This window comes from Elephas maximus, chromosome 3 (genome assembly GCF_024166365.1).
Source record: "Elephas maximus indicus isolate mEleMax1 chromosome 3, mEleMax1 primary haplotype, whole genome shotgun sequence".
In the NCBI taxonomy this organism is placed as follows: domain Eukaryota; kingdom Metazoa; phylum Chordata; class Mammalia; order Proboscidea; family Elephantidae; genus Elephas; species Elephas maximus.
In genome coordinates, this window is record NC_064821.1 from 74,259,572 (window position 1) to 74,269,598 (window position 10,027).

Sequence of the window (10,027 nt, forward strand, 5' to 3'; positions counted from 1 at the left end):
ACCACTGTGCTAGTTCCACCTTCTTCCATGCTTGGTCCATAAACAGCTTTTTGGCTACCCAGAATAAGGAATAGCACTCATCCACCAGTGTGTAGGTTGCTTATAATATAGATTTGTTGAACTGAACTGATTGCTAAAAGTCAGAAATTTACTCTCATAACGGTAAAAGAATGTCACATACTTAAAATGTGATTGCTTTCTACCAAATAATCTTTATTTTAAACTATTCTTATGGCATTATATTATCTCTTACATCAAACTAAATAAAAATGTTTTGAAAGAATACCCAGAGGGAACGCTATTATTGTAATGACACCATGTATTTTCCCTGGAAGGTCTGTTTGTTGTATATTTAGTATTTCTGTGTAGTACTTCTGCTGCTGAACTGTCTCTACATAGAATGGAGAGAAGCAAACGTGCCCTCGCTCCTTCACAAAGAAAAATAAATGTCTGGAATGAGCTGGAATTTCCAGGAAACACCAGTGCAATACAGGTTCCTCTGAGATTCCTGAACTGGTGTCATTTTTAATGTGCCTTACGCTTCCCCTCTGGCTGGCATGATTCTTCATCTCCTTTCTCAAATGCTTCTGCTGCTTTTCCTTAGAAAGCAGATTGTCTTTGTGAATGACTTGCTCAGGGAGCATGTGCAGGAGAAGCCCAGAGCCTCACTCCATGGGAACATGAGTGACAGAGCTAAAGAATGGGCTGAGAACAGCAGCTGAATGGAATAGGTCATGCTGCTTCTGGAAGCTGAAAAGGCCAATCCTGTAAAAGAGACCATGAGACCATCTAATCAGGTTTGACCTCACAGGCTGTGTGTGCGCAGAGAGGGCTGGGAAATGCAGCTTTGCACACGAGAAGGTTAGGGAGATTCCAGGGCTGCTATCCCGACACACTTAACCACTCATCTGCTTGATTCAATTTTGTTTGTACAAAAGGACTGTTGAGGCAATGGGCAGACTAAGCCTTCAGGGATCAAGAGCTATGCAAATAAAAACTTAATGGAAGATTAAGTCAGCTGATATCCTCTTCAGAGCTGTTTCCATTTGTAGGGCTGGAACTGGCAATAGGAGGAATGAATCACTCTTACTATATTTAAATACCAATTTAAAAATGCCTTCTTTACAAAAATAGCAGACACTATAATAGAACAGGCCCTGTAATAGTCAGTAACAAACAACAAAAATATCTTCCTATATAGAGAATGAACACCATTTTACGTTCACTGCTGGCCAGCAAGCAAAGTACCAACTATGGAGGGGTTTTTTTTGTTTATTGCCAGATGATGAACAAGCCATTCTTCACCTGGGACCTTCTTATTATGATTACTACTCCCAAATAATCTGTAAATATGCAGTAAATTATTTCTCAACAATTATGTACTAATTAGCTAGCTTCGCTACCCAGTATATTCATTTCTTTTAAAAGGAAGATCTAAAGGGAATTAATATTATTTTTCCGTGGGTTATGGGAAAAGCAAATGATCAGGAAGGCAGTGTAAATACTGTATTCTCCTAGTATTGGGTTAGGTTTCACTGAAATATATGTAAATCATTAATTAGGAAGACTCAATACAGTAATTTGTTCTTTCTTCAAAAAAGGTGTATTATTACTATCTCTTTTGAGACAGTTGTAGGATTCATTTTTAAGAAGTAGCACTTTAAAATGGCTATTTTTATATTTTTGAGATAAATTTTACAGCCATGAAGAAACTATTTTATGTATTTATCAAACTAATTAACAGCACTGAGATTGGAAATCATCTCCAATTCAATATATTAATATTTTACCCAGTTATCTAAAAAACAAACTTTCGGAGTTAACATTTTTTCTTTAGATAAAAATATATGATTCTTCACTCAACTGTACCTGTGAAGATTGTTGAATTTACCACAATGAAAAAGTTATATTATTTTAACAATAGAATTTAGCTTTTTTTAGCCATTTTAATAACTGTATGAAATTTAAATGAGTAGACTATTCTTGCCAAAACAAAGTTTTAAAAAATCCTAACTTTTGTGGCTAACCCAGTTTTCTCCTTTCTTTTCTTATTTATTTACAAATTAGAGAAGAACATTGTGTTTTCTTTCATTTTCAATTTTCGCCTATTATTTTTCAAGTAAACTGAATTCCTTGAAGTGAAGATAACATTTTCTTGGCACTGGTAAGAAAAGTTTCTGCTGTTAAAAGCTGCATTTTCAGATTCAGTGGTTTCTGATGAATATAGATCCTAATTATGTAATAATGTCCAGAGACGCTGAAAGGTATTTTATAAAATTTAGCATTTCTTTCTCTCATTTTTTTTTAATAAAAAAGCTCTTAATAAAATATGAATGGATAAATACTTTCTTAAACTGACTGAAGGTATTTGTGTACACACATACTTACATATACCTTTACCTTTCAATCCACAAGTCAGAAATAAGCTTTAATGGAAAAACCACTGGAATCAATCCCATTAAAGTCAAGATCAAGGCTAGCACTGTATTACTTAATATTTTCCTGAAAACACCTGCAACACAGTTAGATACGAGAAATGATGTAAAAAATCTGAAAGGAGAAGGTAAAATTATCATTATTTGCACACAATATGATCGTATACCTGGAAAACCCAAGAGAATTACTGAAAAATTATCACAAAAATAATTTATTGGTGCTGGTTACAAAATTAATATACAAAAACCAAGAGCCTTCATATACAAAAACAACCACCAGTTAGAAGGTACAGCAAAATAAAAAAATTGTTTACTTCTAAGAGTCTCCATCTCCCACAAAAAAATAGAGAAAATATCTGGGAATAAACTTAATGAGAAATCTAGACACACACACACACACAAGCTAAGAAAGTAAAAATTCATAATCAGACATCATTAAATTAAGAATGATGTATGATTATGAATTTAAACTAAGAACCCCCACACATGTGTCAGTTTGTCATACGGTGGGAGCTTGTGTGTTGCTGTAATGCTGGAAGCTATACCACTGGTATTCAAATACCAGCAGGGTCACCCATGGAGGACAGGTTTCTGCTGAGCTTCCAGATTAAGACAGACTAGGGAGAAGGATCCAGTGGTCTCCTTCTGAAAAGAATTAGCCAATGAAAACTTTATGAATAGTAGTGGAACACTGATAGAATGCTGGAAGATGAGCCTCTCAGGTTGGAAGGCACTCAAAATACAAGTGGGGAAGAGCTGCCTCCTCAAAGGAGAGTTGACCTTAATGACGTGGATGGAGACAAGCTTTTGGGACCTTCGTTTGCTGATGCGGCACAACTCAAAATGAGAAGAAACAACTGCAAACATCTTAAAAATTGGAACCTGGAATGTACAAAGTATGAATCTAGGAAAATCGGAAATCTTCAAAAATGAAATGGAACACATAAAGATCGATATCCTAGGCATTAAGCTGAAATGGACTGGTATTGGTCATTTTGAATCAGACAATCATATGGCCTACTATGCTGGGAATGACAACTTGAAGAGGAATGGCATTGCGTTCATCATCAAAAAGATCATTTCAAGGTCTATGCTGAAGTGCAACTCTGTCAGTGATAAGATAATATTCATATGTCCACAAGGAAGACCAGTTAATACAACTATTATTCAAATTTACACACCAATCACTAAGGCCAAAGATGAAGACACTGAAGATTTGTAACAGCTTCTGCAGTCTGAAAATAAACAAACATGCTATCAAGATGTACTGATAATTACTGGTAACTGGAGTGCAAAAGTTGGAAACAAAGAAGAAGGATCAGTAGTTGGAAAATATGGCCTTGGTGATAGAAATGATGCCAGAGAGCACATGATTGAATTTTGCAAGACCAATGACTTCTTCACTGCAAATACCTTTTTTTGCCAACATAAACGGTGACTATACACATGGACCTCGCCAGATGGAATACACAGGAATCAAATCGACTGTATCTGTGCAAAGAGATGACAGAAAAGCTCAATGCCATCAGTCGGAAGAAGGCCAGGGGCTGACTGCAGATCAAACAATCAATTACTCATATGCAAGTTCAAGTTGAAACTGAAGAAAATTAGAACAAGTCCACAAGAACTATAGTACAACCTTGAGTATATCCCACCTGAATTTAGAGACCATCTGAAGAATAGATTTGATGCACTGAACACTAATGACTAAACACCATACGAGTTGTGGAATGACATCAAGGACATCATATATGAAGAAAGCAAGAGGTAATTAAAAAGACAGGACAGAAAGAAAAGACCAAAATGGATGTCAGAAGACTCTGAAACTTGTTCTTGAACATGGAGTAGCTGAAGCAAAAGGAAGAAATGATGAAGTAAAAGAGCTGAACAGAAGATTTCAAAGGGCAGCTTAAGAAGACAAAGTATTTTAATGGCACGTGCAAAGAGCTGGAGATAGAAAAGCAAAAGAGAAGAACATGCTTGGCGTTTCTCAAGCTGAAAGAACTGAAGAAATAATTTAAGCCTTGGGTTGCAATAGTGAAGGATTCTATGGAGAAAATATTAAATGACAGAGGAAGCATCAAAGGAAGATGGAAGGAATACACAGTCATTATACCAAAAGGAATTGGTCGATGTTCAACCATTTCAAGAGGTGGCATATGATCAGGAACCGATGATATTTTGAAGGAAGAAGTCCAAGCTGCTCTGAAGGCATTGGTGAAAAACAAGGCTCCGGGAATTGACGGAATCAATTGAGATGTTTCAACAAACTGATGCAGCACTGGAAGTGCTCACTCATCTCTGCCAAGAAATTTGGAAGAGAGCTATCTGGCTAACCGATGGGAATAGATCCATATTCATGCCTATTCCCAAGAAAGGTGATCCAACCAAATGCAGAAATTATCAAACAGGATCATTAATATCACAAGCAAGCAAAATTTTGCTGAAGATCATTCAAAAGCGGCTGCAGCAGTAAATCCACAGGGAACTGCCAGAAACTCAGGCCGGATCCAGAAGAGGATGTGGAAGTAGGGATATCATTGCTGATGTCAGATCGATCTTGGCTGAAAGCAGAGAATACCAGAAAGATGTTTACCTGTGTTTTATTGACTATGCAAAGGCATTCGACTATGTGGATCATAACAAATTATGGATAACATTACGAAGAATGGGAATTCAAGAACACTTAATTGTGCTTATGAGGAACCTGAACATAGATCAAGAGGCAGTCATTAGAACAGAACAAAAGAATACTTCATTGTTTAAAGTCAGGAAAGGTGTGTGTACAGGTTGTATCCTTTCACCATACTTATTCAATCTGTATGTGAGCAAATAATCCCAGAAGCTGGAATATATGAAGAAGAATGGGGCATTGGGGTTGGAGGAAGACTCATTAACAACCTGTGATATGCAGATGATATAACCTTGCTTGCTTAAAGTGAAGAGGACTTGAAGCATTTACTGATGAGGATAAAAGATCACAGCCTTCAGTATGGATTACACCACAACATAAAGAAAACAAAAATCCTCACAACTGGACTCACAATAAGCAACACCATGATAAACTGAGAAAAGATTGAAATTGTCAAGGATTTCATTTTACTTGGATCTGCAATCAATACCTATGGAAACAGCAATCAAGTAATCAAAAGACGCACTGTGTTAGGCAAATCTGCTGCAAAGGACCTCTTCAAAGTGTCAAAAAGCAAAGATGTCACCCTGAAGACTAAGGTACGCCTGACCCAAGCCATGATATTTTCAATCGCATCATATGCATGTGAAACCTGGACATTGAATAAGGAAGACCAAAGAAGAATTGACGCCTTTGAATTGTGATGTTATAACCATGGACTAATTCTTTTTGGTATAATGACTCCTCTGTGTATTCCTTCCATCTTCCTGCGCCATTTAATATTTTCCCTATGAATATTTTCCCTATGAATCCTTCACTATTGCAACTTGAGGCTTGAATTCTTTCTTCAGTTCTTTCAGCTTGAGAAACGTCGAGTGTATTCTTCCCTTTTGGTTTTCCATCTCCAGCTCTTTGCACGTTTCAAAGGGCTTCTTTGTCTTCTCGAGAAGCCCTTTGAAATCTTCTGTTCAGCTCTTTTACTTCATCGATTCTTCCTTTTGCTTTAGCTGCTCAACGCTTGAAAGCAAGTTTCAGAGTCTCCTCTGACATCCATCTTGGTCTTTTCTTTCTTTCCTGTCTTTTCAATGACCTCTTGCTTTCTTCATGGATAATGTCCTTGATGTCATTCCACTACCTGTCTGGTCTTCAGTCACTAGTGTTCAATGTGTCAAATCTGTTCTTCAGATGGTCTCTAAATTCAGGTGGGATATACTCAAGGTCATATTTTGGCTCTCGTGGACTTGCTCTGATTTTCTTCAGTTTCAGCTTGAACTTGCATATGAGCAATTGATGATCTGTTCCACAGTTGGCCCCTGGCCTTGTTCAGACTGATGACATTGAGTTTTTCCATCATCTCTTTCCATAGATGTAGTTGATTTGATTTCTGTGTGCTCTACCTGGTGAGGTCCATGTGTATAGTCGCCGTTTATGTTGGTGAAAGAAGGTATTTGCAGTGAAGAAGTTGTTGGTTTTGCAAAATTCTATCATTTGACCTCCAGCATTGTTTCTATCACCAAGGCCATATTTTCCAACTACTGATCCTTCTTCTTTGTTTCCAACTTTCACATTCCAATTACCAGTAATTATCAATGCATCTTGATTGTATGTATGATCAATTTCAGACTGTAGCAGCTGATAAAAATCTTCTATTTCTTCATCTTTGGCCCTAGTGGTTGGTGGGTAAATTTGAATAATAGTCCTTGTAGGCATATGGATATTATCCTATCACTGACAGTGTTGTACTTCAGGATAGATCTTGAAATGTTCTTTTTGATGATGAATGCAACCGAAGAAGAATTGATATCTTTGAATTGTGGTGTTGGTGAAGAATATTGAATATAATATGGACTGCCAAAAGAATGAACAAATCTGTCTTACAAGAAGTACAACCAGAATGCTCCTTAGAAGCAAGGATGGAGAGACTGCGTCTTACATACTTTGGACATGTTGTCAGGAGGGATCAGTCCCTGGAGAAGGACATCATGCTTGGCAGAGTACAGGGTCAGTGGAAAAGAGGAAGACCCTCAACAAGATGGATTGACACAGTGGCTGCAACAATGAGCTTAAGCATAACAATGATTGTAAGGGTGGCTCAGGGCCAGGTAGTGTTTCGTTCTGTTGTGCATAGGGTCACTATGAGTCAGAACCGACTCGACAGCACCTAACAACAACACCATGGACTGCCAAAAGAATGAACAAATCTGTCTTAGAAGAAGTACAATCAGAATGCTCCTTAGAAGCAACGATGGTGAGACTGCATCTTACATACTTTGGACATGTTATCAGGAGGGAGCACTCCCTGGAGAAGGACATCATGCTTGGTAAAGTACAGGGTAAGTGGAAAAAAGGAAGACCCTCAACGAGATGGACCAACACGGTGGCTGCAACAATGGGATCAAGCATAACAACGATTGTAAGGATGGTGTAGGACCAGGCAGTGTTTTGTTCTGTGGTTCACAGGGTCACTATGAGTTGGAACCAACTCAAGGTTGGTTTTATATTAAAGACGATTAGGGTGGGATTGTAACACCCTTAGTAGGGTCACATCACTGATACAATGTATAGGGAGTTTCCCTGGGGTGTGGCCTGTACCACCTTTTATCTTACAAGAGATAAAAGGAAGGGGAAGGAAGCAGAGTTGGGGACCTCACACCACCAAGAAAGTAGCACCAGGAACAGACCATGTCCTTTGGACCCAGAGTCCCCGCGCCTGAGAACTCCTTGACCAGTGGAGGGTTGAGGACAAGGACTTTCCTCCAGAGCCAACAGAGAGAGAAGGCCTTCCTCTGGAGCTGCCACCCTGAATTTGGACTTTAAGCCTACTTTACTGTGAGGAAATAAATTTCTCTTTGTTAAAGCCATCCATTTGTGATATCTCTGTTACAGCAGCACTAGATAACCAAGACAATCAGAAAAATTTCTTTCCCTGTGGGCAAGTCTTGTTTTCCTGAAGCCACAGGGAATAAGCTTAGAAATTTTAAACTACCTTAAGACATTGCCAGTTTCTAACAAATGAACAAAAATGTATACTTAGATATCTCTATTTACTTTTTGTTACATTAAGAAGTTTAATATTTGAAAAATTTATCAATGTGAATCACCATCTTAACAGAATAAATAAGATGATGATACAGAAAAAGCATTTGACAAAATTCAATACCCAATCATGATCACAACTCTCTGCACACCAGGAGTAGAAGAACACTTCCTCAATTTGATAAAGGACGTGCAATAAAAACCTACAGCTAACATCATATTTATTTAAAGACCAAATGCTTTTTTCTAAGATTGGGAGCAACAAAAGAATATTTACTGGCAACTCTTCTATGCAATATTTTACAGGAGGTCCTAGCAAGTATAATAAACCAAAAACCAAACCCATTGCCATGGGGTTGATTCCAACCCTATATGACCGAGTAGAACTGCCCCATAGGGTTTCCAAGGAGTGGCTGGTGGATTTCAACTGCTGACCTCTTGGTTAGCAGCCAAGCTCTTAACAACCATCTTTATTTGCTGACAACATGATTGTGTTTGTAGAAAATTCTAAAGAATCTACAAGAAAACTATTAGAACTAAAGTGAATTTATCAAGGTCACAGGATACAATAACATAGGAAGGTAAAGTAACTTGAACAAGTGACTCAAGTACTGAAGTAATTAGAAGAGCCAGAATTCAAACCCAGGCAGTCTGTCCCTGGAGCTTTCCTCTCAACTATTATTCATATGGTCCCTAAATAATAATCAAGGGGTTACTGTATGCATCCATGCAAACATTAAACATAATTTCTTCTCTTCTCACTGACCACTGCTTCTCCCTAAATTTTGAAGAGGTATAAAAACTGAGGATGTGAATCCTGAATCCTCATTCTATATATAAAAAGCGTGACCCTCAATTGCCTAATAAAATCAAAGTTGTAGATTTAATCCTTAAATGGGCTAGCACATTTTACACTGAGGAAAAGAAAAAAACCTTACTAACATAGCCCCAGATACATGTACCCTGGACAGCCCCTACCCAGATATATGGTGAGTGCTTAAGTTCAGTGCCACTTATCTCTAACACTGGAAAACAAAACTTGAAAGAGTATTATTGATGCATCAGGAGCATTGTTCTTGTACATGAAGGCGAGCATGTCCATTGATAAATTCAGAAACAGAATTTAAAAAATTGTTGCAGGCTCTAAAAGTAAGGTAAAAATAAAAAAAAAAGTAAGGTACTAAGGCCAAATTAGCCGCAAGCCAAAGTAAAGGCTGGTAACATTTATATCTTTATAGAAGAAACTCAGGTTTATTATCATGGACTTTACATACAATTTTTAAGTAGTTATAATCAAGGTTATCTGTACTGTAAATAAAAGTAATAGGATAACTATAATTGTTAAATTAGCAGTTATTTATTGAATCTACTGAAGTGTTGGATTACAGTCAGTAAACCAAGACTGGACAGGGCATAAAAACAAAAAACATCCAAACTAGTTGCCTTGAGTCAATTCTGACACGTGGTGACCCTATGTGTTTCAGAGTAGAACTGTGCTCCACAGGGTTTTCAATGGCTTCTTTCAGGAGTAGGTTGCCAGGTCTTTTCTTCCAAGTCACCTCTTGGTGGATTCAAACCTCCAATTTTTTAGTTAGTAGCCGAGTGCTTAACCATTTGCATCACCCAGATATTTGGACAGGCCATAAGCAGTGAAAAATTACAGCAGGAGTCTGAGGTAGCTGTATCAAGACGTGCTAAATCAGAGAGATTACTAGCAAAGTAGATAAAATTATATGACTTTGATATAAGGCCTTAAACAGCATGGCACAACTAGAAAACAACCACAGAAAAATCATTCCATGGTAGCAATCTCAAAAGTGAAGTCTCTTTACGAAGATCATAAGTTTAAAAGACAGAGTTGCAAACACTATCGGACTTTGCTAATAGTGACTACAGCCTCGAACTAAAAGGCCTGACTTTGAGG